General features: G+C 41.2%; 1 pseudogene; it reads right to left on the bottom strand.

The window, feature by feature from the left end:
* Positions 1-7895: 7895 nt before the first annotated feature.
* LOC125355231 lies at positions 7896-8786 on the bottom strand (annotated as a pseudogene).
* Between the last annotated feature and the right edge of the window lie 17636 nt (positions 8787-26422).

Raw genomic sequence — 26422 nt, 5'->3', positions numbered from 1 at the left:
AGATGACGCTAAACGAAATGAACTCCAAGAAATGGAAACAAGAGGCTTTTCATTATTGTCATTATTTTTTTAATGTACTATGAGAAATTATTTCTTTTTTCTTTTCTTTGGTTTATCATTTGTTGTCACTGTATTTGATTTTGGTTCCCTGGGTATTGTATATATGCTTATCTGAATTAGGGAAGGGAAAGGGAACATCAAAATGGTGAGACAAAGGATAAAAGGTGAACTAATGCAACTGTGATACTCACAGGACAATATGTTGGAAATGAACTGAACAACTCAGGGATGGAGAAGATTGCAGAGGATGGAAGGTGGGAGAAAAATGGAGGAGGTCACAAGTTTGACAAGAAATATACTCACTACCTTCTGTGTGCAACTATAATCTCTCTGTACAACTTGACATTAAAATTAAATTAAAATTCAAGATAGTTTGAAATTCAGAACTTGACCAATATATTGTATGAATTGAATAAAGGAGAGAACTCAGAATCACCTAAATATATTCATAAAGTATATATAAAATTTAATACTTTTTATTAAAAATTCTTGCAAACTAAGACCAGAAATACTGAAACTATGACATGAACGTATAGAGGAGACTCTGTCAGATGTAACATTGGTAAAAACTTCCTGAATAGAATTCCAATAACTCAGTATGTAAGAGCAAGGTCTGACAAATGGGTGTGCATTAAATTAAAGAGCTGTTGCAGCACAACAAAGGAAACAATTCCCAGAATCAAGAGTGAACCCACTGATTGGGAGGAAACCTTTGCAAACTATCAGAGAAAGGATTAACATCCAGAATACAGAGAGCTCAAAAAATGAAACACCCAATTAATACATGGTTAACCAATTTGAACAGATAGTTCTTAAAAGAAGTACAAATGGCTAATAAATGCATGAAGAAATGTCCAACATAAATTCAAATGATGTTGAGATTTGATCTCATTCCAGTCAGAAGAATGGCTATCATGAAGCAACAAGGCTGGAGGCATAACTCAAGTGGTAGAGCACCTATGGGGCAAGTGGAAAGCCCTGAGTTCAAACCCCAGTATTGTCAAAAAAAAGAAAAGAAAAAAAGATAAAACAAAACAAGTAACATCAAATGCCGACAAGGATGAGAGGCAGCTGTGTATATACAGAAAGGACTCCTAGGCATTTTTGGTGCCAATATAAAAATTATCCCAGCCACTAGAGAAATTAGAATGGAGATTCCTCAAGAAGCTAAGATAGTACTCCCATATGAGTCTGCTATACCACTCAGCATATATGCAAAGGACTTTAAATAAATGCAAAGGAAACATACCTGCACACCCATGTTTACTGCAACAGCATTATTCACAGTAGCCAAGTTATGGAATTAGCTTAGGGGCCAACAACAAATGGTTAGATAATGAAAGTTATGTGTGTGTGTGTGTGTTTGTGTACATATATGTATAATATTCAGTCTTAAAGAAAGATGAAATTATGTTCCTTACAAGAAAATGGATGAAACTGGTGATCATCATATTAAGTGAGGGATGGTAAGCTCAAAAGGACTAGCATTTCCTCTTTTCACTTATTATCAATCTAGGCCTGAAAAGAAATAATATCACATGGTTGTAAAGTGGGGACCAACTGGTGGGGATAAGAGAGGGAAATAGAAGGTGGCAAATAGAAGGTGGGAGGTAAAGATTTTGGAAGTACATTAAATATATTTATGAAAAAAGAATAAGAAACACCAGAAATGGTTAAAATAAAGAGATAGGAGAGGATAGAGAGAGGTTAAAAATGAATAATCTGTTTAGAGTGAATTTGATAAAAGTGCATAAGTGTCACAGTGAAATTCCTTTGTACAATTAATTTGTTAATAAAAACTAAAATAAAATCCTACAAAGCCATACCCTTGAGCATGCATATTCAAATGTTCAAGAATAAACTTCAGAAAAGAGGTACAGGCCATACTTCTGTAAAAAAAAAGTGGCTGAATAAAAGTGCCATCAATAGCTTTCATAGTCAGACAATGCAATATCATGTTATTTCTCTCTAAAATAATCTATAGATTTAATAGATTTCCCATGAAAACTCTAAGAGGATTTAAAACCAGAACTTGATGCATATGTTAGTGGAAATGGTCATGAATAGCCAATACATTTAATGAAGAATAGTGGGAGGATTTGTTCTAATGGATTTAGAAGGCAGAAACCAGTGTAACATTGCCATCTGATTAAAAAAGGAAGCAAGGATCTTGAAGAGACACTCAGGCAGATTCAAAACAAAGATGCTGCTTCAAAGAGGTGTTTTTCTCAGTGGGGCCAGCAGACTATCCTTCAGGAAAGTATGAAATAACACAACTAGTTGCCTCACACCAGACAAATATTAAGCAAAGTTATTTTTCATTCATTCTTTCATTCACTCATTCATTATTTTCTCCCAAGCACCTGTAGATCCTGAAGTGAAAGGTTAAATGATGAAGCTTCTCGAAGATGACATAATGTAATATCTTCACAATCATGTCATGGAAAACACATTCCTTAATATGACTAAAATAAAGAACAAAATTTAAAGAGAGATATTAGTTTAATGGGATAGATCAAAACCAAGCACTTCTTTTCCTCAGAAGATACTGTTAGGAGAGGAAGGTAGGAAGGAAGCCTCCACTAGGCAAAGATATTTATGAAAAATATTACACATGAAGGCTTGTGGCCAGAATGATAAAAATAACTGCTAATAGTTTAAAAAATGATGATTCTTTAGATGAAGCAGAGGACTTGGGCAGACCCTTTTCAAAAAGGATATTTAAGTGGTCAAAATGTGAGTGTGTCTGCAGACATAAACACATTCAGATGTCATTAGGGAACAGGAATTAAAACTACAATAAATGACCACACACTTGGTACAATAGCTAAAGTGAACAGACTGACAAATCCAACCATTTGTGTGAATGTGGAGCAAATGACACTTTCATGCCTTGGTCATGGAAGGGAAATTGATACAATTTCTAAGTAATACACTTGGGTGCTATAAACTAACAGCTTATAGCCCAGTAATGATTCTCTAGCTGTAGATCCAACAGAAACATATGCTTTAAAAATGTGAATAGGGGGGTTACAGTTACTTACATAAGTACATTACTTTGACAATAAAAATAAATTAAAAATACAAAATTCTAAGTGACTCTATCATAAAGATTATACTTAATAGTAAAATGTCTTTCTGGCCTGTGGTCATTTTCATTTTCTCTAATATTTATTCTTTTCTGTACAAAAAATGCTGTTTTTAAAAATGTCTTCAGTCCAGAAAAATGCCACTGATACACTAAAGGGTGGTGCAAAGATGTCAGCTGAAATGACTGGGGTCAAGTTGTGAGTAGAGAGGAAAGCAGGGAATGGGTGAGTACACAAAGGGAAATATACTTTTTGTTTATATTGCTGTGACCATAAAAGCATTTTATGGGGGCTGGGGATATAGCCTAGTGGCAAGAGTGCCTGCCTCGGTATACCCGAGGCCCTAGGTTCGATTCCCCAGCACCACATATACAGAAAACGGCCAGAAGCGGCGCTGTGGCTCAAGTGGCAGAGTGTTAGCCTTGAGCGGGAAGAAGCCAGGGACAGTGCTCAGGCCCTGAGTCCAAGGCCCAGGACTGGCCAAAAAAAAAAAGCATTTTATGAACAGATTAACCCTGTACCTGCATCCTCAGTAGACTAAGTGGGAGTATCTACTTGATTTTTAATGTTATTTTGCCAAAATACAGGTTAGCAAACAGCAAAATCTGCAATCATAAAAATGAAAGGTATGTAGAATAGGTTGCCAGATTATTCTGAATCATGTCTACTTTCAGGACTGTTCTCCTGAGGAGATTAAGTTTAGGTGTGCCCATAGAAATATTACATTGCTTGTTATGCACCCGGTGTGATGACCAGGAATGCATGTATGATAAAGCAAAACAAATTCTCTAAAAAATGTGTACAGGGCCAGGCATCAGTGGCTCATGCCTGTAATGGAGCTACTCAGGAGGCTCAGATATGAGGATCGAGGTTCATAGCTAGCCTGGGCAGGAAAGTCCATGAGACTTATCTCCAATAAACTACTCAGAAAAAGCCGGAAGTAGCACTGTGGCTCAAGTTGTAAAATGCTAGCCTTGAGTACAAAAAGGCTCAGGGATAGTACTCAGGTCTTAAATTCAAGTGTGGGCATGTGTGCGTGCGCGCGCGTGCACACACACACACACTGTGTACAATAAAGTTCATAGCTACATTATTCAAACTGTCTGGAAGTTAATGACAATGTCCATTACTAGGTTAATTAGATGCACACAACAGTGTATAGTCACACTTAGTCATCCTATACAATAATGGAAAATGAATGAGCTATAGCTATTTGCAGCAAAATGAACTAGTTTCCCAACAGAAGAAATCAAACATAAAGGAGCACAGAGCCTCTAATACCTTCATATAAAGTACCAAAAAGGAAAACAAGGTGAAAGCAAACTGTAGTTCTTAGCTATATACATCCTTAGAAAGGCTATGAAGGAAAAGCAAGAAGTGATAACCATAAATTGATTGTGGTAAGCAACACTTGGGAGGTAATATTTTAACCTGGGTAGTGCTGTGATAGCTATTCATTTTAGACAAATTGTGGAACTATGTGTTTTTGGCTTGTATGTCTTCTAGGTTTTGTTTAGCAATATATTTTATTTACACATGTTTTATAAACACAGTTTGCAAGGTGAAGGGTTATGGTGAACATTTAGACTCAGTTAATAAAAAATACCTTTCAGAAACCCATGTTAAAGACAACGACTATCAGAGATGGTATTTGTATGGTCCTCTGTATTCCTCACAGCTTCTACTTACTGCCAGACATCACCAGTAGATTGTGGTATGCTTTCCCACAGAGCCCCACAGCCATTCTCAATCAACTTGACTGACTTGTCCTGGATGTTCAAATCAATTTTCCATCCCTTTTCTATGCACTTGACTAGTAAGATAAAGTAAAATAATCAGATCAATTTGTGTGTGCATCTAGCTCTGCATACCCTTTTGTAAACTCACTATAGCCTGGCATGAATGGAGCAATTATGCATAAAATCAACAGCAGCCCACACATGCAGGAACCTAAACAAAGGACTCCAAAGGCATAATCTGAATTTGTAAAACAGGACTGGCCATATCAATGCTAACTCTGATTTTCAGTTCTTCTGAGAAGAGATCACATATTTTGTTACTTTATCAAAACATGAAATGGACAAGAATGGTTAGAACATTGGTCCAAATCCACAAAGTGATGCCCACAGGGATAGATTCTGTATTTAGATTCAGCAGAAACAGTGACACATGTCTGAACACCTAGCATTACATCACTAGACTGGAAAAGTACTTAAATTTTTGTTACTCATTAATGCAAATTACAGGCATCACCAAAAAACCTCTTCCAAACCCACAGCCTTAAGTTGTAGAACTGACACACATAATGGGTGGGATTAGATATATGCAAGAGCAGCTTTGAGGGTGAAATGGGAAGTGCAGATGGAATACAGAGCACGCTCAATGGTATTATGTCTAAAGAGACAAAGTGTCAGTCCAAGACTCTGCATCAAACGGAGGAAATGAAGCACCAGAATGACCAACTGGTGCAGTGTCAAAGGGTGACTACTGTAGAGGGAATAGTTGGTAGATGGGTTTGGGGTCAGCCAGATGTCTAGCTCTAGTGAAAAGTTTATGACACATTAATTATGCAATTTTGGGGAAAGGTTGCATTGGCAGTGTGTGTGTGTGTGTGTGTGTGTGTGTGTGTGTGTGTGTGTGTATTGCTGGGGATTGAACTCAGGACCTTAGGAATACTCATATTTCAGCCCCCCCCCTCTCTCTGTCTCTCTGTCTCTCTGTCTCTCTCTCTCTCTCTCTCTCTCTCTCTCTCTCTCTGTGTGTGTGTGTGTGTGTGTGTGTGTGTGTGTGTGTGTGTGTGTGTTGGTCCTGGGGCTTGAACTCAGGGCCTGGATGTTGTTTGCGGCTTGTGAGTTGTTTTGTTTTCCTCAAGGCTACCACTCTATCACTTGAGCCACGGCTCCACTTCCAGCTTTTTTGGTAATTAATTGGTGATAAGAGTTTTACAAATTTTCCTGCCTGGGCTGACTCTGAACCTCAGTTCTCATATCTCAATCTCCTGAATAGCTAGGATTGCAGGTGTGAGCCACAGGCACTTGACTTGGGTATTTTTTATCTACAGCGGGAGAATCATGATCCCTACTTATGGAATAGTGAGTATTAAATAAGATGATATGGTGGTACTTGATCTTAGTTAAGGTTTAATACATGTTAGTTATCACCACACCATGGTTTTCTTCAATATAAATTGATACACTCTCCTTTTGAGTTTCTATATCAGTCTTGTGAGATACTACAGCTTATTCTATAAGTCTGCTTCAGTTTTAGAGAGCTGAGGGGGAAAAAAATAACATTCCTGAATGTTTGACCCTGGAACTACAGTCATGTTATTTTTTAAGTAATGTTCATTATACATAGCTACCACATAGTGATACCATGGTAACTATGCTAAGTTGACCATAATGGAATATTTTATTAAATTATAAAAATCCATACTCTGAAAAATGGCATGAATACACTGAAATATATCCAAGTTTCCAGGCCTAAGAATGGCTAAAGAGCTGGAAATGCTAGGTAAAAGCAGCCCTTATTCTCAACCTTCATAGACATGTCACGTGGGGGGCAGAGCAGCTGTGCACGTCTCCGTGAGGGAAAGATCTCTATGCAGCACAAGCCACATCCGGGCACAGGAGTTTCTCTGTCCTGAAGGTACTCACTACAGGTCCCTGACAGAAGGCCATGGAAGAGAAGCTCTTGAGAATCTGTATTTACATGAGTCTGGGCACAGGCTAAGAACTTGCCCAGGCATCATAATCTTAGATGCCCTGAGTAACTTATGCAGTAACTAGAACGCAGTCTTTGGCTTCTAAAGAAATCATTTTTTAAAAAAAGAGAAGTGTGTTCTGAGGTTTTCTGAATCAGAATCACCCACCTGGAAGTGTGTATTTAAAAGAAATGGGACATACAGAGTTTGTAAAGAATCAGATTCAAGGGTTCTAGAGATTCAAGAATGAACTAATTCTAGAGAGTTTAGAATGTTCACTTCATGTTCTGTTCCAAACCCAAGAAACTGCATTGGTTTCAGTCCAATACCTTTCCACACTACTCCACTGATCTTTCTGCCACAGTACTCACATTGCAACCCTTCTTGTAATGAATATTTACAAGCATGTACTAGACACTATTTCAAAGGCTGGCAGAGACAGTGTCTAGTAAGTCCGCAGTGATCCCTTCTTATTGAAGCTTCTGTCTGGGGACAGCCATGTTTGTGGAATAAGCAATCCAATAAAAATCTTGACCACATTACACAGTGAGAGGGATGCTGCCAAGAATTAAGCAGGGGGTGGTACAGGATGATGCTGAGGAAACTTCTGTCTCTGGGCACCTAGATGTCTAATGCCAAGGCCCAGAGGTAGCAATGATCCTGGTGTGGTTGAGGGCATGGGGATACTCTGAGGGAAGGAGATTAGATGAGACAGATTAACAGTACCCTGGTCATCTAAGGCTTTCAAAATCAAGGAAACACTTTATTTTTTTTTTCTGAGATGAGAAGCCACTAGAAGTTGTTGTGCCAGAGAGGGTAGAGTTTGATTTACATTTTGAAATATTGCTCTTGCTGTGGTGCATATATCATAGGTGTTATCATGTCCAGCTAATAAACCAATTATCACTGCCACTGGAAAGAATTTGCTTTTGATAGGTCTTGCTCTCCTCTCCTCTCCTCTCCTCTCCTCTCCTCTCCTCTCCTCTCCTCTCCTCTCCTCTCCTTTCCCTTTCTTTCTTTTTTTTTTTCAGGCTTGATTCACTTTACTGTTCTTGTATAAAAATCCTATGTTGTAGCCACAGCTGGAGCCTGGGTCCTCTGCAGGGAGACTCTGGTGTGGGTTTTTACAAGATGGTCAGTGAATTCCTGATAAGGAGATTTGGTGAACACGGTCTCTTTCCAGAGATCAGGGGTCAGGTAACTGTAGGTCTTGGAGATGGCATCAAAAGTGGCCTTGTCAAAGTTGCCCAAAGTAGCAGTACAGCCCCTGGCTGAGGTGTAGCAGTCATCAATACCAGCCATCATCAACAGCTTCTTGGGGACAGGAGCTGAAACAATCCCAGTGCCTCTGGGGGAGGGGATGAGGCGCACCAGCACAGATCCACAGCGGCCTGTCACCTTGCACGGTTCGGTGTGAGGCTTGCCAATCTTGTTCCCCCAATAGCCTCTCTGCACAGGGACAATGGAGAGCTTCGCCAGGATGATGGCTCCTGGGATGGCAGTGGCAACCTCCTTGGAGCACTTAACACCCAAACCCACATGGCCATTGTAGTCACCAATGGCTACAAATGCCTTGAACCTGGTGCGTTGGCCAGCTTGAGTCTGCTTCTGCACGGGCATGATCTTCAACACCTCATCCTTGAGGGACGCCCCCAGGAAAAAGTCAATAATCTCAGACTCCTTGATGGGCAGGGAGAAAAGAGATATCCTCCAAAGACTTGATCTTCATGTCCTTAACCAGGTGGCCTAGTTTGGTGACGGGGATCCATTCCTTGCCTTTGGCCTTGCCTCCATGAGCCCCGCGGCCACGACCCCGGCCTCTGCCATGGCCGCAACCTCAACCCCGAAAGCCGCTACCGAAGCCTACTCAGAAGCCACCACGGCCTCCCAAGCCTGGGACCTGGCCCTCCCGCTGCACCGGCTTCATCCGCCATTTGGTGTTTTCCTGAGAAGAAGGGCTTCCTTCCTTCCTTCCTTCCTTCCTTCCTTCCTTCCTTCCTTCCTTCCTTCCTTCCTTCCTTCCTTCCTTCCTTCCTTCCTTCCTTCCTTCCTCCCTCCCTCCCTCCCTCCCTTCCTTCCTTCCTTCCTTCCTTCCTTCCTTCCTTCCTTCCTTCCTTCCTTCCTTCCTTCCTTCCTTCCTTCCTTCCTTCCTTCCTTCCTTCCTCCCTCCCTTCCTCCCTTCCTCTCTCTCTCTCTCTCTCTCTCTCTCTCTCTCTCTCTCTCTCTCTCTCTCTCTCTCTCTCTCTCTCTCTCTTTCTTTCTGCCAGTCCTTAAGCTTGCAGTTAGAGCCAGGGCACTGTCCCTGAGCTTCTTTTTTGCTCAAGGCTAGCACTCTACCACTTGAGCCACAGTTCTACTTCCAGCCTTTTCTGTTTATGTGGTTACTGAGGAATCAAACCTAGGGCTTCATGCATGCTAGGCAAGCATTATACCACTAAGCCACATTCCCAGCTCTGATCGTTTTTTTTTTTAATATCACACATCATTTTTTTAGTGTACAAAGTTTTTATTTCCCCCTCTCTCCATCCATCCCTTTATCCCTCCTCCCTCTCTCCATGTCTCTTTCCTTCCCTGTCTTTCCCCCCTCATTTCTTTCTTTGCTAAGGAATGAAGGCAGGGACTCATGCATGCTAACGTGCTAGGTAAGTCTTTTAAGCTGAGGTAGGTATGTAATAAAGCATGTATATATGTATACATTTATATGTCTAGTTCTTGACATTGGTATATATTAATTATACAAAACAATGTTTCATTAGAGTATTTCTTACATATTCTGTTGGTACCACTATAATCTTCATTTTAATAAGGGAACAGTCTCACAAAGGATGAGATTCTGTAGACACAGGTTTTCTTTTTTCTTTTTTATTTTTTTGGCCAGTCCTGGGCCTTGGACTCAGGGCCTGAGCACTGTTCCTGGCTTCTTCCCGCTCAAGGCTAGCACTCTGCCACTTGAGCCACAGCGCCACTTCTGGCCGTTTTCTGTATATGTGGTGCTGGGGAATCGAACCTAGGGCCTCGTGTATCCGAGGCAGGCACTCTTGCCACTAGGCTATATCCCCAGCCCGACACAGGTTTTCTTAAATCAAACATTGGAAAATAGGCAAGTTTTACACACAGTTCTAGATTTTTGCTTTAAAAAATGAAGATTTACTCCACTGAGCCCACATTCCTCAAGAAAGTGATAGGCTGGCATTGCTAAGAGTAGCTGTGTCCATCTGTCTGACCCCCACATACAGCTAAGTTCTAGAATGCTACTCTCAGGCATCCTCAGCATGCTCTTCTGATTCTTGCTACAAAGTCATTTTCCTCCCTTCACATCAAAACGGTTCCTAAAAATCAAGGAGGCCGGGCTGGGGATATGGCCTAGTGGCAAGAGTGCTTGCCTCGTATACATGATTCCTCAGCACCACATATACAGAAAATGGCCAGAAGTGGCGCTGTGGCTCAAGTGGCAGAGTGCTAGCCTTGAGCAAGAAGAAGCCAGGGACAGTGCTCAGGCCCTGAGTCCAAGCCCCAGGACTGGCCAAAAAAAAAAAAAAAAAAAAAAAAATCAAGGAGGCCAAAACAGGTCATTAGCCATAATTCAGGAGCTTGTTCTCTCAGATCGTCGCCCCATGCAACTTGGGTATCATGACTTTCTTTTACTTTGCTTTTTGTTTTTATTGTCTTTAGTTGTGTGAGGGAGTTGCCATTTAATGACGCAGTTGATGAATACACTGCATCTTGATTAGTGTCACCCCTTTCAACATTCTCATCCATACTTCCTCACTCCCTTCCCTCACTCTTCTTAAGTTTGTGGGGTACACATTGACTTTTTAACTGCAGTCTCCCCTCTTCTCCTCTTTATTCGTCTACCCTTTACTCCTTGACTCCCCCGGATTGCATATATTTATGACATGCAACACAACGTTTTGAAATATATGTTCACTCCAGAGTGGCTAAATTGAGTCAACTTTTTATATGCTTTATCTTACATAGTGTGTGTGTGTGTGTGTGTGTGTATAAGACTATTAGTGATTTTCAAGAAGCCAACACATTGAAATTATCTACAGCTACAGTGATTTAGCTATAGATTGAGCTTATTCTTTCTGGATTACTAAATTTTCCCATCCTTTGACCTAACTTCCCTAACACCCCTATCCTTCCCCAATGCCCAGTGGACACCATTATGCTCTCTGCTTCTATGAGTTGGACATTTTAAGGTTCCAAATGTGAGAGTATATGTCCTGTATTAGTGTATCTAATTCAGTGTACTGTCTTCCTAGTTCATGCATGTGCTTGTAAATGACAAGATTTCTTTCCTTTTACAGGGTGAATAGTATTCCAGTGGGAATATGAACACCTGTTTTCTTTGTCCACTCTTACTTGACAGACACTGTGGTTGTTTCTATTTCTTGGCTTTTGTGAATAGTGTTGCACAGAACAGGGCAGTGCAGCTTTCTCTGACAGACTGATTTCATTTCCTGCAGATACAAACCCAGGAATGGGACTGCTGGTTCAGATGGTCGTTCTATGTTTAGTTTCTGGAGGAACTTCCATACTGTTCTCCATGATGGCTGGACTAATTTACATTCCCACCAACAGTGTGTAAAAGTTCCTTTTCTACATTTTTATCAACACTTGTTATCTTTCAACTGACAGGCTTCTCCCAGGCATGTGCTTTAGCTTACAAATTTACACAAAAATTGCCTTTATTGTACTGTGCACTTGAGAAACATTCTTCAGAGAAAAATCTTCATATTCTCAAGATAGCTAGTAAGCCCCTTAAAAGAATATGCAAAGTTTTGTCTTTATTATTTTTTGTGGGCAAGGGTTCATTGCCTTCTTTAGATTTTCAGGGGGTGTCTATGCTCCAAAGTGTTACTTCTACTTTTGCCAGATGATTGAACTTCAGGCTTTCTGTAATCACATGCCTGTTCTCCCCCAAATGGCTGACCCTCCCCATAAACCCAGCTGCAAAAGGTTTTCTTCACACTGGCCATGTGAAGTGAGGATTAATTGAGACAATATTTGTGAAGTGCCAGACCCCAGTGAGGGTAGAGGGGTCATGGGTGGTGCTAGGTCTGCTTTTCTTGGGGAGTCCTAGATGCCCATGACATTTGGAAGCCTACACTAGCCTGAGCTAAAATGTGACTGCATTTGAAAACAGGACTTTTAGGGAATAACTAAAGTTGAATGAGCCATGAGAGTGGAGTCCTCATCTGATAGGATTGGTGACCTGGTAGGAAGAGAATAGTAAGAGTGAGAGCACCTTCTCACTCTCTCTTTCTCTTGCTCTCTCTCTCTCCTTCCTTCCTTCCTTCCTTCCTTCCTTCCTTCCTTCCTTCCTTCCTTCCTTCCTTCCTTCCTTCCTTCCTTCCTTCTCTCTTTCTTTCTTGTGGTATTGGACTTGAACTCAGGGCCCTTATATGCTAGGCAATTGCTTGCTCACACCTCCATTCTGTTTGCTTTAATTACTTTTAAGATAGGATCTTAATGTTTTTTTTTGCCTGCTTTTTTAAGCTTGTTAATGAGATGAGGTTCTTACTACACCCCCCCCTTAAATAGTTGAGATTGTAGATGTGTAGTAGTACTACATCCAGCATGTTTCTATGTTAAAGCCATCTACTCTACAGTAGTTTAAATTGGAAGTCCAAGCTGAATTGGACAATGCCATCTCTTCTGGAGCAGGAATATTAGGAGGAACCCCTACCTCACCTTGGGGTGAGGCAGACTTAAGCTGGTCTGGTTGCTATGTGATTGGGATCCATATCCCCCATATGTATGGGGCCAGCATACTTACCACAGGTCATAGAGTGCCAGATCTGACTGAAAAAAGCTAAGGGAGAACACCCAGGCCCTGAGTTCAAGCCCCAGTCTACCCCCCTTCCCCCTCACACAGGCACAGGCAAGCATCCTTGCTGAGAAACTTGGAAATGACCACTGAGGAGACAAAGTACCATCGCTACACATTCAGCCTGGGATTAGAGAGACACTAGCCCATGTTAAGGAGGCTGGCGGCACCCCGCAGCAAGAGATATGCCCTCTGATGAGTGTTTAATTTGGCCTTGTAAAATGGGTGAAGTGCAGGCATTTAATTTGTTTGACAGACGCAAGCCCAGAGCACCTTGTGTAATATGGTGCCACATGGCTTCCCAGCTCCTGCCACATGTTAGGCGTAGCCTGGGTGTCTGTATTCAATAAGCACCAAGCTGCAATACTGGCTACAATACTAGGCCTGTTTTAATTAAAGAATACAAAGCTGTCTTTTCTGGGACCACAAGGACATGAAGGAGCGCTGTACCAACTCCTGGCCTAAGCATTCTTTCATGCTTTGCTTGCTTCTTTAGGAGGCTAGCCTGATAGGCATGTATAGGTGTGTCCAAGCCTGTCTGGTGATGCTGGCCTTCCAGAACCTTCTCATTCCTCCAACAATGCTGTGTCTGTCTGCCACAATATCAATTAACTTGTGCTGAGATAGTAATGATCCAGGTTACCACTTTTTCAATATAATGTTTTAACAGACTGGAGTTAGGAAAATTCTACAAAATTCATATACTTTGACACCCACGCATTAATACCCAGTGCTTGTAAATCAACCAGATCTACCAAGCTTTTCTGCCTCAAGCATGTTAAATGCCCAACTTTTGGAAATACAGCAGACAGTCCTCCAGCCTGAGGATGACCTTGCTGCCAGTTATCTGCTTTCTTTTACTCCTCTTGGAGAGGTGGGAAAGACAATAAAGGAGATAAGGCGAAGTCAAAGTTCAGCAAAATAAAACACCAGGAAGCAGGAACTGGAAAGAGGTGAGGTGGGGTCAAGTGGAAAGGGGCAGACAAATGAAGAAGAGAAGAGGGGGAGAATGCAGTCAAGAATTCAGTGTATATCCTAAGAAATTCAGAAGAGTGAGGGAAGGGTGGGTAGGGGAGGGAAAGGTGGGTAGAGGAGGGATGGGTGAGAATGTTGAAAGGGGTGATGTTAATCAGGATATATTGTATTCATAAACTGCTTGGTTAAATGGCAGCTCCATGGTACAACCACTTAAAGACAGCAAAACAACAACAACATAGATGAGGACGGCTAATTTGGAATGGGAATCTTGGCTCCTGCAATTATGTGCTAGATTTCTGTTTCTTCATAACAAGGCCCAGTGTTTCCTTGCCTCCTGTCTCATCTCATCTCTGGCCACCTTCTCTTTGATTAGTTCTCTTGCACTGATCTTTCTGGGTCCTTCTAATGTTCAGTGTGGTTTTCTACACTTGGATCTTTGAAAATGATACCTTTGCCCTAAGAATCCTTTCTCAATGCTGATGCTTAGACACCAACTTCTTTCTATTATTTCTCTTATTCCCTCATTCATGAGATAGCTGTTCATTCAGAGATGATATGTACTGAAGCATGAATGAATGTAGCTAATAAAATACAATCATAGTCTGTACATTCGAATGGGGGAGGGTACTGTCTAAGGTCATACATAAACCTATTAAATAAGGAAATCAGTATGTTAGAAGAAAATTGATGTGGAAAAGTAGGATTAGATAAAATATGAAAAGAGCTTGCAATTTTATTTATTTTATTTTAGAGTTGGGAGTCTTCTTATGTTGTCCAGTCATGCCTGGAATTCCTAGGCTCAAGTGATCCTACTGTCTCAGCCTGTAATTTATCTGGACTACAGGTATGTACTGTTGTACTTGGCTCAGTGCTTGAAGCTTAAAGTAGGGTAGTATGGAATTCTTTACAGATACCATGACATTTAAAGTAATTTTCAATTACCTTTTAAATTCAACCTATGTTAACTTCCTCAGGGCTATCTACCAGGCTAGATCTATCAGGAGAGTGAATTCAGACTAGGTCATTTCCTGTTAGACATTCTCACAATTCCCAAAACTTTTTGCACATAGTTCTTAGCAATGTTGGTAATTATATATTCATGTGCTTATTAGTTAATTAATCCTAGTTCAGTACTAGGGATTGTACTCAGGACATTGTGTATGCTAGGCAAGCACTCTACTACTTGAGCCACGCTGTTTTGTGTTTACTTTGTTTTTGAGGTGGTATCTAGATAACTTTGACCAGGCTGGCCTAAAATTCACAATCCTCCTACTTTTACAGATATTACAGGCCTGTACCACAATGCCTGGTTTTTATTATAAAGAATGAACTGTCTGATTTATTATAAGCCCATGAAGGCAAGGATGAGGTGCTGTTTGATTACTTACGTGTCTCCAAAGCTAGCTCAGGGAAAGTATTCCACACATATTTGTGAAAATGAATGAGAGAATCTGTATCATATGAATAAAGAGTACATCCAGACTACTTTCGCAGGATTAATTACATTAATTGAGATGATGAATGATTATGTCCTTTTTATAAATCGCAAAGCTCTATAAACATGCCAGTCATCATTATTTGTTCAGATAAAACGTACTCCTCTGCCAGTAGAATTCCATATGCCCTGACATTGTATGACCCTGAATCTCCTTTATGGAGGAAAGTGTGATTTTTATGATAAGCAGACTGCCTTATATGATATTTGGTTTTGCCTCATGTTTTGTGACTTCACAGAACCTCCAGTTCTTCATCCATCGCAGGGGAGAGTGATAACAGTCTCCACCTCGTAGAGATGTAATGGGGATTGGAGGTGTTAATACCTCTAGGGTGCTTAGAGGAAGGCCTGTATATAGTAGAAAAATATTATAGCTGTGGTGGTTGTCATCTTCTGCAAACTACCACTGCCATCCAGGTTGTATGTATGTAGTACTATATATTGAACTCTTTTAGCCCTACCCTCAGTTCTCTTGGCTTTTAATTTGTTTTTCAGATAAGATCTTGAGCTTCAGCCTAGGTCAGACTTCATCTATGATCCCTCTACCTCTGCCTCCTAGGCAGCTGACATAATAGCTGTGTGCTACCATTCTAGGCTTGTCTTGGACATAGAGTCTGACATTTTCTAAGGTGTCCCTTGAACTGTGATACTCCTATATCAACCTCCGAAGTAGCTCAGATTGGTATTTATTGACTAAAATATTTTTTGGCTTATTCTTAGAGTTGAACAAGCTAGTACTTCCTATCAGTGATATTTTCTTGCACCAAAGTAAAAGAGTAAAGATGTCTCTCTTCCAAGTCCCATTCAATAGGCTTCAGCATCAGTGATCTTATTTATTTACTTATTGCCAGTCCTGGGGCTTGGGTCCCAGGGCCTGAGCACTGTTCCTGGCTTCTTTTTGTTCAAGGATAGCACTCTACCTCTTGGGCCAGAGTGTCACTTCCAGCTTTTTCTGTTTTATGTGGTGCTCAAGAATAGAACCCAGGGCTTTGTGTTGCTAAGCCACACTCCCAGCCAGCCCATCAGTAATCCTTTGTCAATGACTTCTGTTCGATCTTGATTCCTCATTCCCAATGTTTTTGGCATACATTGATGACTGAACAAACTAGGTTCAAATTCTGGTTGTGCCCCTTACTTGTAGAAAGATCTTTGGTGAGCTATTAAACACTTTGAGATTCACATTTTAATTTATAAAATGGAGTGCATACTTGCTTCCTAGTAGGGTTTGCTGTGAGGACTGAATGAAGTAAGTTCCCAAGGGCCAACTCAGAGTGTTCTGCTTATATCAGTTCTGCTTTCTTGGCTTTGGTTGAGGACTAGAAGGCATAAATAGAGCCTTCTAGAGAAATAATGACAATGTGGCTAGTGAAGTCTATGACAAACATTCCAAACCAGGAAGCTAAAGCAACACATTTGGAACTCATCACCTATGTCTTGCAATACTTCTTATTGTGGGCAGAAGTCTGTGCAAGCAGGCTCATTGGTAGTCTGTGAGCTGAGGAAGCAATAATCTTTCAGATATTCTTTTTATGTATTGTTGGAAAAGATGTGGGAGAATGATGCAAGGAATGATATTACCAACATGCATTGTACTTATAAATTGATTTGTTGGATTGGAACTCCTGTATACAACTACTTAAAGATAATAATAATAATAACAACAATAGAAATACATCCATGTATTCAGAAGTAATGCATGAATAGAAATGCCCAACTGTTTTTTTTTTTTTTTTATGGTGTTGGGTCTTGAACTCAGCCTGCATGCTGCCACTGAGCTTTATAGATCAAGGCTAGCATTCTTCCCTTTCAGCCACATTTTCCCCTCTGGCTGTTTGGTAGTTAATTCCCCAGTTAATGGACTTTCCATTAACTAACCTACTTTCCTGCCTGAGATGGCTTCAACTCACAGTCCTGAGTTGGCTTTATTCATACCACTATCCTCAGATCTCAGCATTCTAACTAGCTAACATTAAAGGTATGATCCACCAGTGCCTGATGCAACCAAATATTTTTCCTGAGTTGTAGAAAGTTTTTACAAAATCACTTCTTATTGTTGATTAACAAATACTAGTTAGGAATATTTAATGGCATAATGATCATTGGTATTAAGGAATTTCTTCTTGAGTGTTAAAGTTATTGTTTTCTGATGACGATTAGGGATTGCCCCATTGTGTATCCATGTGCACATTTGTGTGTGTTTGCATGTACATATATGTGTGTGCATACACACATGTGTGTATGTGTGTGTGACTGGGACAAAGATGTTAAGAAGTCCCTAAATGTTGCTTTTGTTAGAACAAAGACTCTAGCTTTCCTTTCCTCTCCTAGATGTTTTGCTAACTTTAGCTGATGATTTTCTTTTTTTTAACAGCTGTTCACTTGCAAAATATGCTTTTCAATATGTCACAGTTCAAATCATGTTCTACTTCAAAAGACCTGGTTTCAGTTTCCAAGTCTTCCTTTTCCTCGTGTTTTGGGTTTTTGATCAACAAATGTTTATTGAGGCCCCACTGTGTAAGTGGCAGGCTCCCAGAACGGCTTTTCCAATGCCCTCGGTGTTCCAGATGTTGGGCAAATTGAAAAATCCATGAATCCTAAGTTAAAGGGGGAATTAAAATTATGTGTGAACATGGACCGAGTGCTCAGAGGGCAACACGCTGTTCTCCACTGGCGGCAGCAGCACAGAGGGATTTATTTTCGACTTATTGGCTTAAAATGTGAAATCTGGATGTGAGGGGGACCAGCCTACCTGTCCCTAGGGTATCTTCATGCCAAAGCTACTCATTTTAAATTCATCTGGCATTCTTCTTTGCTCAAGTCACTCACTTGTTCCACTTGGTGCCTTTGATAATGTCTCATGGCCTATAAAATAAAATTTGGCATTCAAGGCTCTTCACAGTAGGAGTTCTGTTTACCTTTCCAGCTCTGGTTTCTTTTGTTCCTCCACTGGCTCCCTGTGGGCCAGCCAAGATCAACGTCTTGCTGTTCCTCCTCATTCACGAAGTACCTATTCTTGGTTAAGCACTGCTTCATTAACTTGTTAAAAAAAATCTTCAAATCCCTCCCTGTTTCTGGAAGCTAGAGAAAGATACTGAGTCTCAGACATGTCAAGTGACCTGTTGAAGTTCACATAGTGAGTTGCTATTTGAGCTCAGGTCTGTAGCTCCAAACTGACAGGGGAAGGGACTTATTCTATCACCTTTCCTTCTCATCCTGCACCTTTCTTCCATGGGCAGCCGAATGTTGCTCCTCTCCCCCCAAGTGGCCATGACACAATTCCTGGAACCTGTGAATATGTTACCTAATCTGGCAAAGGAGAAATGAAGTTGGGGACAATTGGATATGATCCTGGATTATTCAGGTGGACACAATGTGATCACAAGAGTCTTTAAAAAAGCAAGAGGAGGGCTGGGAATATGGCCTAGTGGCAAGAGTGCTTGCTTCATGTACATGAAGCCCTGGGTTCAATTCCCTTGCACCACATATACAGAAAATGGCCAGAAGTGGCACTGTGGCTCAAGTGGCAGAGTGCTAGCCTTGAGCAAAAAGAAGCCAGGGACAGTGCTCAAGCCCCAAGTCCAAGGCCCAGGACTGGCCTCCCCCCCACCCCCCCCAAAAAAAGCAAGAGGAGCATCAGTGAGGAATATGTATGTATACATATGTATGTATGTATATACATATGCACACACATACACACATATATATATAGAGAGAGAATATTCTAGAACAGCCTCTGAACACTAGAAAAGTCAAAGAAATAGATCTTCTTTTGAACAATCCAGAAAGGAATGTGCCCTGGCAACACCTCCATATTTATCCAAATGATACCATGTTAGACTTCTAACTTATAGACAGAAATGTAAGATAATACGTTTGTGTTATTTTAAGCTACCAGATTTTTGGTAATTTGTTTTAGCAGCTATGGAAAACTGATTTGGGGTTTGGCTCAGTGGTACAGCCCTTGTCTAGTATTCATGAGGATCTGACTTCTGTGAACAGCAGGAGAATAAAGAAGAGAGAAAGAGAGATTGGAGGGATGGAAGGAAAGAAGGAAGAAAAGAAGGGAGGGAAGATGGAATGTAATAGATTCAGGAGTAGCGTTCTTTCTTGACACACTTCAACTAATTTCACATCATGCTCCAAGCTAAAATCCTAACAATCCCTTCTCTTGAAGCCTGCATTTGGGGAAGAACAGATGCCAATCATGACTGATTGCCCCATCGTAGCCAGAGCTGGCAGAAACCGTCTAAGCCAAACCCCTCATGTCAGAGAAGTTGAATGACTCACCCAAGATCTCATGATGGTAGTGATCCAAGCAGAGCTCAGCCCACCTAGTGCTCCTGACTTCCATGTCTCAAGAAAAAATTCCCAAGAGCATCAGCATTTCTTTTTTTGGGGGGGTGGGGAGGGGGAAATGTATATTCCTTGAGATCTAATTATTGTGTAATCATTTCAAAACCAGTAAACAAGTTGAAGGACATTTTTGTAATTGAATCTTGGGAAAACATTTTAAGGTCTAGGGAAAAGGCTAGGGACTGATTGTAATCAACCAATCCACCACCTCTTCATTCATTCAGTCAACTGTATATGCCAGGAAGTGTGCTAAATCTTGAGAATTAAAAACGAAGAAAATGTAGTGTGAGCCCAACAGAAAGCATGGTTGACTTTGTCAGGAGTAGGGAGAAAGCAAATGTAACAAATAGAAATTAGAGTGCTGAGCTTAGGCACTGGCAGCTGATGCCTATAACTTTAGCTACTCAGGAGGCTGAATCTCAGAATCTAAGTTCAAAGCCTGGGCAGGAAAGTCCATGAAACTGTTATCTCCAATTAACCACTAAAAAGCCAGAAATGGTGTAGCTCAAGTAGTAGAGTGCTAGCCTTGAGCAAAAAAAGCCAAGCAAGAGCACAAAGCCCTGAGTTCAAATCCATCACACACACACACACACACACACACACACACACACACCAGCAAAAACAAAAACCCCATCAAATCAAAACACAAAGAAACCTGCAGTGTCAAGTAACATGGTAAAGTGAAGAAATATGGAGTCCCTCAGCAGCGTAGAGCAAGAGGATTTAAGGTCTGAAGTTTCTGGAGGAGACAATGACATGGATGGGTTTTGAAGCAAGAATAAGAGCTGACCACTGAAGAAGCAGGGAACATGTCAGGAAGAAGTTGAATTGGACTAGTCAAATCAGTTAAATAATTGATGGAGATTTACAATTTTTTGTTCCCTCTAGGATAAAAACCAGCTCCAAAAGTTCTCTGGTATGTTTCAGATTGTCTCGGCTTTTCTTTTGAATGGAAGCCCAGCCTTAGCTGGTTTGTGGGCAGCATAAGGATAGAGCAAGAAAGACTAGATGCAGCTTTGCTTCTTTCCATTTGTGTCACATTTAAGTACCTCCCCTTGGGCCTTAGTTTCTTGTCTCTGTAGAGCTGATGTGAGGACTCCCGTCAGTGCATATTGAGGCAATGGTTGTGGAGTGTTACTAGATGGTAGTTGTGATCATGGTAGACGAGAGGCCTCACACTTTCTAAATATAGTTTATTGAACACATTGTGTTACTTGACAATCTTTCCCATCTACAGATTATTCTAATGTAGGTCCAGGGAATTCTGCAACAGATTAGAGAAGGAGGGACTAGGGACATGTGGCTTTAGCTGGAATGATGAAGTCTATCATTTTATGTTCTATTTCCACACAGCTGCTTACAGCCTTCCTTCCTTCCTTCCTTCCTTCCTTCCTTCCTTCCTTCCTTCCTTCCTTCCTTCCTTCCTTCCTTCCTTCCTTCCTTCTTTCCTTCCTTCCTTTCCTCTTTCCTACCTTCCTTCTTCCTATCTTCCTCCTTTTCCTCCTTCCTCTGTCTGTCTGTCTCTTTCTGCTTGAACTGGGCTTTGAACCCATAGCCTTACACTTTCTTAGCTTGTTCATCTGCTGGCACTCTTACCACTTGACCTATACCTTTAGCCTATTTTTTGTTGATGTTTCTGCTGGTTATTTTGGAAATGGTGTTTCTAAGAGTTTTCTACCCAGGCTAGACTTTGAACCATGATTCTCTAGATCTCAGCCTCCTGAGTAGCTAAGATTACAGATGTGAGCCACCAGTTTGGCATTATAGTCATCTTTCAGAAGTATAAAGCTGACTGTGCCTAAAGTTCTTGGAAGACATTTTTTTTCACAGTCCCAGCTGTCTGTCTAGTGTGACCTGCTACTCAGCCCTCTACGCTAGATACTCTGTGCCTTACTTGTTGCTCTCTTCTTCAGGATGTACCTGCTCCTGGGTTACATTGTTGAGAATGCCCTTATGTTATACTGCCCTTGTCTGAAGAACTCTAATCTTTCTAGAGTCCAGCTCCAATGTCACTCTTCCTGAAATGTCCTCAATTTCTTCTCAATGTGTCAATTACACCTTTTGTTAGATTATCATGGCATCCTGTACAGGTCTTCCGTACAGTAATTATTTATTCATCTACATTCTCCATTAGACAGGGTACTCTTGGAGAGCAGTTTGAGGTGTCATTCATTTTGTACTTCTAGTGCAGAATGGGGACTCAATGTTTGTTGAGTGACTGATTGACTAACTAAATGAATGAAAGAGAGACAATTATGTAGAATTTTCTAGGAGCTAACTCTTATAAAAAGGCTCTTTGGGAGTCCTATAAGTAATTACATAATCACATCTTGCAATAGATTGGTGTTAGCCAGGGAATGACAGTATGTCCAAAAGGCAATGAATTAAAACCTGCCTGTGGCATATCCCCTTTCAGAAATGGGAGCTGTCTTTCCAATGACTTGAAAAATTGGCCTCAGTAGAAGTGTAAGAAAATATCTGCAATTAGGCACAATCAATAAGGTTGTCCTTGGCTAATGTCTACATTTAAAGGAGTTTAATTAAATTATGAAGATAGCTTTTTTTAAGATTTAACTGTCAGTCTGGTTTTTCCTGTATGGATGGGAGCTCTGTGTTGGTTGAAGAGTTTCCAGACCATTGGTAGACACAATGATCCAGAGAGGCATCTTTCTAACCATCCTGATGAGGCTGATGGGAAGGGCTGGTGGAGAGTTTGAGAAAGCAGGAAAGCAAAGCAATTTGTTGGAGTATGCTGACAGGAACAGAACCCCCACAAAGCACTCTTTCTCCCCCATTCATCCAGCCATTCATTCAAAAATATTTATTCAGCATGTACTATATGTCAGGGCTGTGCTATGATTGGCAATGCACTGGAGTAGAAGATCTCTCTCTCTCTCTCTCTCTCTCTCTCTCTCTCTCTCACACACACACACACACACAATTTTTATGTCTATGTTTACCCAACCCAGTATGTCCTAGGTTCTTTACTTCTTTAACATAAATTCAACATTTCATACAAAAGTACCTTGAATTCTGTTACTTTTAATAGCAAATATATATTGAATTGACTATGTATAAGATATCATTCAGGAATCAGCGGCGGAAAAGTCCTTCCAGGAACTTCCATCTCTGGAAGGAGGAGGAGCAGATATAGAAATAAAAAAAGTCATAATGCATTGTGAAAAGCACAGTGTAGGAGACAAGCATAGTGTTGCGGGAGAGACACAGAAATCCTCGGAACCCTCCATCTCCTTGGAGCCTGCCTCTCCATTGTCCTCCCCCTCACAAAGATGGGACACCAGAAGGCTAGAAGCTGAATGGCATCACCAACATTCTTTACTTAGGGCAAAACTTTAGGTAGAGGGACATGTCAAAACGGAATGCTCTTGTACAATGAATTGGTGCTAAGAAACGTGAAATATAGAAACATACTTGGGCTGGGAATATGGCCTAGTGGCAGAGTGCTTGCCTTGTATACATGAAATCCTGGGTTTGATTCCTCAGAACCACATATATAGAAAGTGGCCAGAAATGGCGCTGTGGCTCAAGTGGAAGAGCGCTAGTCTTGAGCTAAAAGAAGCCAGGGACAGTACTCAGGTGGTGAGTTCAAGTCCCAGGACTGGCAATAAAAAAAGAGAAATATACTTAATTTCACTGGCTTATTTTAAACATCCTCAAGACTTTTTTTTGTGTGTGTGGGGGGGGCAGGAAGCATTACTCTAGGATTACTTGGTACAATAAACACAGAGACATCATGGTGTCATTCCGGTTTGGTTACCTGGTGAAAGCTGTGGCTCCCAACTGACAGTCACAGAATGGGCTGAGATGGTATGCACATTGTGCTGCACAAGCACATTTGAAAAAAAATTGAAATAAAGTGAACAGGCTTTCTTCTGTTCCCTGTGGCTCCAAACACTATCAGCTGTGATAGGCTGATCCTGCGCTCTGGGTGACCTGTCTGGTCCCAGAACATTTGAATTTGGAACTCTGTTCTAGACACATCCCTTCACTTTGCAGACTAAGAAGCCATGTAGTGGAGGAAAACATGCTGAGCAACACGACAGAGTGAAGACTAGAATCTCTGTGTTCTTCTCTGTCCCTAGGCTCTTCAGAAAGGACCTTTGTGAATTGAACATGCTGAAGCCCTCAGCAAGAGAAAATCCTCTTTACTTCCAATAAATGAATACAAGCAGTGAGGTTCAGTGAAAGATCTGGGGTGAAAATTATATCAGATTCCCTGCACATGACATAACTTTTGGGCCTTGTGGCCCAAGCTAAGCGAGTGACTTCTCTGTGTGGGATGATTTCTCTGTCTCCCTCTGGGGAGCGGAGCCAGAGCAAGCTGGGCATCCATGGGCTGGAACACAGGCAGGATTTGGCTGTGCAGTGTGGGACCACACTGCTTAAGAAAACCCACGGCCAGGGCCAGTCACCTTGGAAGTCCTGTTTGCAAATTCAGATGTGGATGGGTGGAAAGATTATGTGCTAGGGCTTATCTCGCCCTCTCAGCTGGCTTTCTGCTCTCCCTGGGCTCGGTGGCAGGGCTGGCCAAGAGGCTGACCTATTTGCTTGGCAGATTGGATGCAAAGGTGATCAGTGTTGTTCACCACTGCGAAGGAAGGCTGGGGGTGGGGCTGGGATAGGCCAATGGAGTGAACATGGTAGGAATGCAGATAGGAAAGAGAAACTCTTACATCACCTTTACAATAAAATAAATTTTTTAAAAAAAGAAAGAGAAATGAAACTCCAAATGGATCTTCTGGCTTACACTAATAGAATGAGTGACAGCCCTAAGGCTCAGGAGAATATACTTCTGGAAAGAAAGTGAGCCAATAAGCAACCTTTTCCTCTAAACCCCAAAGTGCCTTGCTCTTGGGACTTTAGAGTTCTTCCTATTTTCTATTTTCTGTACTCTATGTATATATGTCCATCCCTTACCTACTGTGCAGTAGCTTATACATCATTGTGAGCTATTTCTTATACTTCTACCCCTACCCCGAGCATGTATTCAAGGAGAGCAGGAGGATGAAAGGTGTGAATGCCTGTCCTCAGCCCATTGCCCTCATGCTGACAGCTGGCACTGAGCGACATAGTCCTACAAAGTGGAGACCCAGACTCTGACCTAGCAACAAGAGCTCTCCAAGTGTTTACCATAGAAGACCAACAAATGGCCTTATGACTTCCCCGAAGAGTAAAGAACTCTTCTTCTATACTTTGACAATCTAAAGGGTAGGAATAATGCTTTATATGTCTGTGTGATAGAACCTAGTGATATGCCTAGCATGTCAAAGAATTCTTCAACTGATAGGATGCTGACAATGTACTCAGCACTAGGCCAAGGACATCATTGTCAACAACAGGCAGAAAAAAAAAGATACCATGTACTCTTCACCCATAGTGTGAACTGTAATGTGAAAATATGCAAATTAGGAGTTCCCTATCTAGAAAACTAGAACACAGCACTACTGTTGAATGGAAGAGTGTGGTGAAGGCTTTGGAAGCTATGTCCCTTGACTTTCCCTTCTGCGTGGGCAGCCCTTGACTTCCTTGTGAATCCAGTTGGTTAGGTCTCAGGTGCATGTCTTCTATACCCAGGTAGGCTACCATCCAACAGGGGCCAGAGTCCAAGGTACTTGTGCTCTGTTTGGCTTGCTCTGTTTCCTACAGGTGGTCTCTCAGCCACCTTACTTACTCTTGATGATCAGCGTTACTTTGAGAAACAGTGTTAGGAGTGTCTTTTGGAGCCCATTTTTGAAAGATGCTCTACCTGGTACCTGCACCCAAGTTCTGGATAAAGGCCAAGGATGACAGCAACATCAACTTGCTGTGCATCATAAGTCCTCTGTTCTGACTTGGGAACGTTTGACAGTGCTATAAATAACCCTATCAATATTGTGATAATGGCACTTTAAAGAGGTTATTTTACAAGTGGTGAATGTAAGAGAGACCACAGCTGCACTCATTAATTCTGAAGTATGCTTCCCTCTGTGTACAACTTGCAGGTGTAACAATAGGAGGGTTGACTCGATGTAAGCCTAGATGACGTGTAGATTAAGGAAGAGGTTAGAGTAACACTATTAGCATCTTCATTGTGTTTGACATAATGAAAACAAATTATAATCCCTTAATTGGAAATGGAAAAATAAAAAGAGCAAAACATAACTTTGTTATAGACTTCAGATGCTCAGAGGTAGCTCCTCCCCCGCTCAAGAGCACGCATCATAATTGACAGCAGTAGATCTTTTGATAATTAATTGCAGTAAATTATCACTTGGCACAAAGAAGGCATAATTGCAATTAATTTGCAAGCTTCGCAGTGTAACACTGAATTAGAAATGGCACTGCCGTAATTTTTCCAAGTGAGGAGATGGAGGGTAAAACTGTGCCCTTTTCCTTTGACACTCATTCAGAGTTTGGGGTAAGCCCCACTTGCAATGCTTCTGGTATGAGCGCAGCATCTTTGTGACTCTCTTGGGTTAGGAGTGTTTCATTTAGGTTATGACTGCTGCTGGCTCTGGGCTATGACAGTTACCAAGAGGGGTTCCCTGCTGATCTCTGCCACAGCCTTTTACTACTCTAGCCTCAAGTCAGTCACTTAACTTAGGCGTCACATCTATCTGTGTCAGTCTCATTCATCAGAGTGCTGGAAGACTGAGTCATTCAGATAACAGACATCATTTCAGGAAACAGTACCATTGCATTTTTTACTTTAAGGGTTTATTGCTTTATAACAGCTTTATTGAGACATCATTAGCATATTAAGATTGGATATGTTTAAAGCATGCAATTTGATGTTTTGATATACAGCATGTTGTTAAATGATCAACACAATCCATCTAATTCAATATATTCATTAATGTGTGTGTGTGTGTGTGTGTGTGTATGCCAGTCCTGGAGCTTGAACTTAGGTC

This window comes from Perognathus longimembris, chromosome 7 (assembly GCF_023159225.1).
Source record: "Perognathus longimembris pacificus isolate PPM17 chromosome 7, ASM2315922v1, whole genome shotgun sequence".
Classification (NCBI taxonomy): Eukaryota; Metazoa; Chordata; class Mammalia; order Rodentia; family Heteromyidae; genus Perognathus; species Perognathus longimembris.
The sequence above is the reverse complement of the archived record's forward strand: the minus strand, read 5'-3'. Positions and strand labels throughout refer to the sequence as shown.